Source organism: Meleagris gallopavo, chromosome Z (genome assembly GCF_000146605.3).
Source record: "Meleagris gallopavo isolate NT-WF06-2002-E0010 breed Aviagen turkey brand Nicholas breeding stock chromosome Z, Turkey_5.1, whole genome shotgun sequence".
Classification (NCBI taxonomy): domain Eukaryota; kingdom Metazoa; phylum Chordata; class Aves; order Galliformes; family Phasianidae; genus Meleagris; species Meleagris gallopavo.
Window position 1 is genome coordinate 64301251 of NC_015041.2, and position 7199 is coordinate 64308449.

The window sequence follows — 7199 nt, forward strand, 5'->3', positions numbered from 1 at the left end:
GCATCCACAACCTCTCTGAGCAGCCTGTTCCAGCACCTCACCGCTCTCTCTGTAAAGAACTTCCCCCTGACATCCAGCCTAAATCTCCCTTCCCTCAACTTGAAACCATTTCCCTCTCACCACCATCCCCTCCCACCCATTGCTGTCAGCAGCCAGCCCGATTACAGGAGCTGTTGCTCCCTGCTGCTGATCCCAGAGCTGCCACTGCACATCTTCCATTTCTCAGCACGGGAATAAAGGGAGATTTGAGCACATTTCCCTCAGTTCAGTGCCCCTTCTTCCTTCTGCTGCAACATCTCTGAATTGAACTGATAAAATACATCCTGTACGTTGTATTGTAATATCAAAGTGGATGCAGTGTTGGGTAACGATGATTTTCAACTCTGACCTGTGCAATGTCATGCAATAAGGAATAGTAGATAATATATATATTGTTCCAGTACAATTAGAAGTGCTTTTATACTTTGTCTCATTGACAAAAACACGAGTTGATTTTACTTGGAATTTCAAAGCTTGACATTGATTAGAAGATTAAAAAAATACATACCCCGTAATGTTGATAACCACCACACAGAAAAAATGTTTTCGTGTCATTTTCGTCACCTTGGATATTTTTCTCACCTTCTGAGCAGTTTGTCCAAGAATCTATTTGTTTCTCCTCTCAGAGAAGTACTATGAGAGTGGTGAGGTGCTGAACAGGCTGCCCAGAGAGGCTGTGGACGCCCCGTCCCTGGAGGTGTTCAAGGCCAGGTTGGATGGGGCCCTGGGCAGTCTGGTATAGTATTAATGTGGAGGTTGGTGGCCCTGCATGTGGCAGGGGGGTTGGATATTGGTGGTCCTTGAGCTCCCTTCCAACCCAAGTCACTCTGTGATTCTGTGATTCTATGAAGGCATTGAATTTGCCCGACAGAATTGCAAAATACCAAGGCAAAGTCCTATGCACTGTTTTGCCCTCTGTCATCAGTAAATCTTGTTTTCTAGCTTCTTTGAATTACAGCTCTAGAAGTTGCTGGTTGCTGTCATTCACAAGCCCTGCTGCACATGCTCGCTCGCTTCTCACCTTTGGCTTTTTAAAGTAACGCTACAAAATGTTCTCAGTATCAGCAGAAGATAGGAAACCCTGCATCTTCTTTTAAAATTCAGTGGCTGTGACAGTTCTGTCGGAATTTCAGCATTTGTGCATGGACACAAGCTTGAAAGTGCATGATGTGCTTTTTGGTTTACTGGACAAAGCATTGCATTTTCAGTAAAAATCAGACCTTTGAGTGCTCCAAAAACGATATACGTACTGTACATGTGTACACATTGTGTCTTCGTACATCTTCCTTGTACTTCTCTAATTAGACCTCAGGGAAGTTCAAATGAGAGATTTAAATTGTATTCCCATGTCTCTTCTGAAGCCACAATTGCCTTTCTGTATAGCAAATCTAAGTTCACCCTGTTCTCAGTGTAATGCAGTGAAAAATGAAGACAGATTTGTAGATTATTTCACTTGCACAAATGCAGTGGCGTACATATTTTGTGTTCTTTCTGTACAACAAACATTCACAAGTCCCTTATTAACAGCAGAGAGTTAGTTCACCTATGACAACAGTGCATAGGCAGCGTGAAAGAAGCAGGTATTTGAAATGGCATGTTTAAAGTTTGTCAACAGTCCTAGGAAATACTATTTCCTTCCTACATTTGTACAGGTAGGTGGCATTCTTTTTATTTCCTCTGAAGTAATTATTTTGGATGGAATTTGTGACACTTTAATTAATTTCTTAGGGAAGCAATGCAGTCTGGCAAGGAATAGTTGTTCCACCTCATATACTCTTCGACTTTGTCTTTCTTGCCTTTGGTCTTTCTGCAAGGTATTGCTGGATTGTGGATGCCTGAAGCAAGGTTGTGACCTCAGTGAGGTCAAGAGGAAAATCCTGGCTCAGATCCCAAAGGTCTAAGGTTCACCCTCTGTACCCAAGTGGGAATAATGAGGCACACATGATTCTCTTCTTGGCTTTCATGCCTTTTAGAAAATGTAAACAAGTGAAAACACTGCATGGCATCTTGGGAAAACATAAAATGTATAAAAATATAAAAATGGGCATTTAGTAGTGTTGTCCTAAACAACCAACCTATTCATGAAACCTTTCTTTGGAAACAGCTTCCTTTTTTTTATTTCCTCAGTACCCTGTATTTTACATCCCTATCCTTCGGTTATAGTGACATTTGCTTTTTATTTTTTGTTCTATTTTCATTTGGTGAAAGATATTTTGTAACAGTTCATGTTGTCACCTCTCTTAACATTTGCAGTGCACAACATTCTCTTACGTCCCCGTTCTCATGTAACCTTTACTTGGTGAAGAAGATGCACACTGACTGGTATCCTTTCATAGGGGGTATAAATGAGGATATTTTGATTTATTCATCCTTTATTTGGCTTTTGGTTTCCATTTTACAAGCTTAAAGCATCTTCAGTAGTTGTTTCCAAGGTGAAATCCATTATTAGATCCTTTGGGCTTGCAAATTAACAGTTGACAATTGCAAGCTTTTAAAATTTCTGTTCATATTCAGACTTTTGCATTCCTTTCACAGACTGAGATTAAAGCTGTTTTGAAGAATATCACATAGAGGCTGTTGGATAATATATTATGTGCCTGCTCTTTGTTTATTTATAAAATATAGGCTATGATAACCAGTAATTTAGCAAGTGGAAATTTGGCTATGTTTTGCATCCTTTGCAGGAGCCTTTAAAGCTCAGTTTGCTCTTCCCAGCTTGCCTAGAAACAAGGCTTGCCTAGAAACAAGGTGAGACAATGGGGAGACTGGACCTACATCTGAGCTTCATACAGTGTTCTTGCAGAGCATGTGTGGAAGGCTCAAGCCTTCTGCACTCTTCACAAATCCACTCAGCATCTGGCTCTTTCCTGGCAGAGAGCAATGGGGAAAGGATGGCAGAGCTTCAGCACGACACTGCTGTATGAAGTGCACACCAGTGAAATCAAAAGTAATCCTGCATAACCTGCAGGACTCCCGTTTCTTCAGAACAGTACTAATACCAGTTTTCAATTTCATCACTCATTGCACGTGGGATACTTTTCCTTCCAGCATCCTGGATGTGACAGAAAGAAGGTTTCTCTGCCCATATAGAGATGCACACTCAGCCAGACAGTTCTTTGTGTGAATCTGGGGGCCTGCATCTGGCTTTGGAGAAGATCCTCAGCAATTACAGGTCACAGAATCACCAGTGTTGGAAAAGACCTCCAAGATCATCCAGTCCAACCAGGTGCTGAATTTGTGTGCACTGTGTGACTTGATATTCACAGGAGAGGCTATTAGAATACGCATTACGCAGTGCTGCTTACCAGAATGTATTTGTCCTACTTATGCAAGCTGCAAGGTATTCAATAAGTCTATTATTTCCATTATTTTTCTCTAGGATATAGGAGATTTTAGGTTGACTCTGAAAACAGCAGATTTATTTCTTTACTTGCTGTGGAACAAGTCATTTGTGTAAGCTGTTTCCCACTCAGGTGCATCCTCCACGTCTTCACTTGCATCTGCTTCATCAGGTAGTCACTTTTTGCTCTTCTGCCAGAAGTGTTAGTAGTATACAAAGAAAGCCCAGGAGTTGTTTACCTGTTTTTCTGCTTGCTACATTTCATTAAGGGAACCATATTCCTGCCCTCAGGCATCCCATTGCACATCTACAGTGTGTCTGTTCAGTTAAGGATTTTTTAAACATTATCTTTTTTATTTTCTGTTTTCGTCCCCCAAAGTAGAGAAGAATAATCAGATCAATTGAGAATTGAGTATTGATCTTTGCACTGCTGCAAATTCCATCCACCATACTAACTCTATCTATTCATAGCTCTGTGAAACAAAAACAAGGAGCTCAGGCTACTAGGACTTCAAAATTTAAGCCTAGTGTTAGATTCGTTTTGTCAATTGATCATTTCTATGTTGACTGGATTGCTTTAACTGGCAATAAAAAGCTTATGTTTTTATGTGAGAAAATGGTATTAACCGTATTCCATTTTATAAATAACAAATTGCATGATTCTCTAACGCAATTCTGGGCAGGATCTAAAATTTACATGTGCATATTTTCAGATATGTTAAAGCGGTATTTCTGGAGGAGGGACAGAAAAATGATCCCAGGTATGGAACACCTTTGCTAGGAGGACAGTCTGAGAGAGCTGGGGCTGTGCTGCATGGAGAAGAGAAGGCTCTGGGAGTCCTGAGAGCGGCCTGTCAGTATCTAAAGGGGGACTATGAAAAAGAAGGGGACAGACTCTTTATCCCCTTCTGATAAGACAAAGGGAAATAGTTTCAAACTAAAAGATAGGAGATTTAGGTTGGATATAAGAATTTTTTACATTGAGAGTGGTGAAGCACTACCACAGGTTGCCCGGAGATGTGTCCCCATCCCTGGAGACTTTAAAGGCCAGGTAGGATGGTACTCTGAGCACCTGACGGAGCTGTAGGTGAGCCTGCTCATTGCAGGAGTATTGAGCTAAAGGACCTTTAATGTTCCCTTCCAACTCAAATGATTATATGATTCTAGGATAAGATTGTCCATCAGTATGAAATTGAACGTTTTGCAGATGAAGATAACTTTTCAACTAGATTAAAAACGAAAGTGCAATTTCCTTATTTTATTTTTGCTGTGACTGTAAATTCTCAGTGTTTGTTCTATTTTTTTTTTTTAATAAAGACTGTGACTTTCCTGAAACAGCATGGGCTTTTGTGATGTAAACTGTTTAATCTGCCCAAGAGCAATACTGCTTTCTTATGACTCTTCCCCCAGCAAATATTGTACACTCCACCTCAATGGGTTGATTTTATTTACTGCTGAGTCAATATTTACCACTCTGCTATTGCCTGCAGTAGTTTTAATCCCTGTCTGAACAAATGAATGGGACCAAGAGCTTTTTAAAGCATGTAGGCCTTTATCCTGTCATATTCAATGAATTTCTAGTGAATGTTAAGAGGGAGCAACACCCTAAAGGGCAGGAATGAAAGTGATTACAAACGCCACATGTAACAGCAGCTCTAAGATACATATATTGTTACTTTTACAGTTTGATTATTCCTGGAGTGTCATGCCATTTGTTTGCATGTGAATGCTGGTGTTCCATTGCAGATATTCATCAGGATATATTTTTTCTATACAAAACTCTTGATTTCACAGAAGGTGTTTGTCAGAAGTAGCTGCAAATGTCTGCCCTTGTCTTAGCCCTTATTTGCAATTAGAATTGCAAAAGTCAGTGTACAAACAATGCATAGAGGAAAATAAGAGACTCTGCAGAGTAAGTGTAACACAAGATTATCTATGGTGCCTTGATAAGATAAGGGACTATCTGATAGTGCTGGTAGTTGTGCACACACACATTAGATGGAGCAGACTGCATTGGACTGAAAGGGAGAAGATGTGTGCAGTCACAGCCAGCAGGACAGAGGACAGCTGAGCACAGGAGCAATAACAGTAAAGATTTCACTGTAGTATAGGAAGAGAAGGAAGTTTCTTCTTTATTGTTTGTATTGCAATCATCCAGGAGGACTCCACCAGGATGTGGGACATACTGTATTAGGGATGGCGGGTGTAACACATGGAAGGTGCTCTTGTCCTACCCCTACAGAGAATGTCATAGGGTATTTTTCTTGCACAGAACAGGAGGGATCCTTCTGTAGCAGAGTCATACACCTGAGAAGAACCGAGCCTAAGAGAATGTAAGAGAGAAATGAAATAAGAGCAGTTGTCAGGAAGCGGGTGTCCTTCCAATTGTTAGACGGCAGTCTTTGATTCAGATGTGGGCTAGGCTGTGTCAGCCTTTCCTTCCACGTTTTGTCATCTTTACAGGCAGTTTTTAAAACACAAAATCTTCTTCAAACTTACAGATGTTAAAAATATGAACAAAGCAAATATAAGCAGCTGCGCAGAGCTTTATTATCAAATATGGTTAGTGCACATGTAAAACCTTGTAGCTGGATAAGGTAGGCTGTCAGCTGTCAGCTGCACTGCAGAGAAATCAATTTTGGAGGAGCGGAAATACATTTCTGTTCTGCAATTCCAGAATCTTGTTCTCTGTGTTAACTGCTGAACTTCCATTGCAAAGGCTATTGTGGTTCACTGGCAGTGATGCATAGTGCTTTATCAGTATTACTGTCTGTAGTGAGTTCTTGTTTGAACTTTACATTAAGTATATTGCTTCTGCTTTTTCTGAGAGAACTTGCAAAGGAACTGGCAGCAAATGCAGCCACAAATCGAATGAGAAGCATGACATCCATTCTGTTTGCTTTTGTTGATCAGTCTTCTCCCTAAATAAAAATAGAAAAACTCAGCCTTCCTCCAGGAGGAGAAAGAAAAAAGTTTGATTGATGTCAGATATAATCTACCCTCTTGTTCTATGTTTAAGTATACTAGTTCAGAAAGAAAAAGTACTAAAAATAATAGATAAGTAAGATTCAGCACTCAAAAGGCTGAAACTTCAATCTTCAATCTAGGGAACTGTTTCCTGCACTTGACTGCCATGTTACAGTAACTCTCATGTTTACCTGTTAGGGATTTTTTGCATGCATGTGAATATGTGTGTGGCTTTGTGAGCAAAAAGAAGGGAGTAACTACAGGCCAGTGAGTCTCACCTCTGTGTCTGGGAAAATCATGGAACACATCATCCTGGATGACATGCTTGATCACATGAGGAATGAGTGTGTGATCCGAGACAGCCAGCACGGTTTCACCAGGGGAAGGTCATGCTTGACCAATCTGGTGGCCTTCTATGATGGAGTGGCATGGGTGGACAAGGGGAAGTCAATCGATGCCATTTACCTGGACTTGAGCAAGGCCTTTGACACAGTCCCCCACCACATCCTTATCTCCAAATTGGAGGGATGTGGATTTGATAGGTGGACCGCTCGATGGATAAGAAACTGGTTGAAAGGCCGCAGACAGAGGGTGGTCATCAGTGGCTCTATGTCCAGGTGGAGGCTGGTAATGAGCCAGGGTTCTGTCTTGGAAGCGGTGCTCTTTAACACCTTTATCAATGACACTGATGATGGAATCGAGTGCACCCTCAGCAAGTTTGCTGACGACACCAAGCTGAGTGGTGCAGTTGACATGGTAGAAGGAAGGGATGCCATTCAGAGGGACCTCGGGAGACTGGAAAGGTGGGCCTGGGTGAACCTGATGAGGTTCAACACGGCAAAGTGCAGTTTTG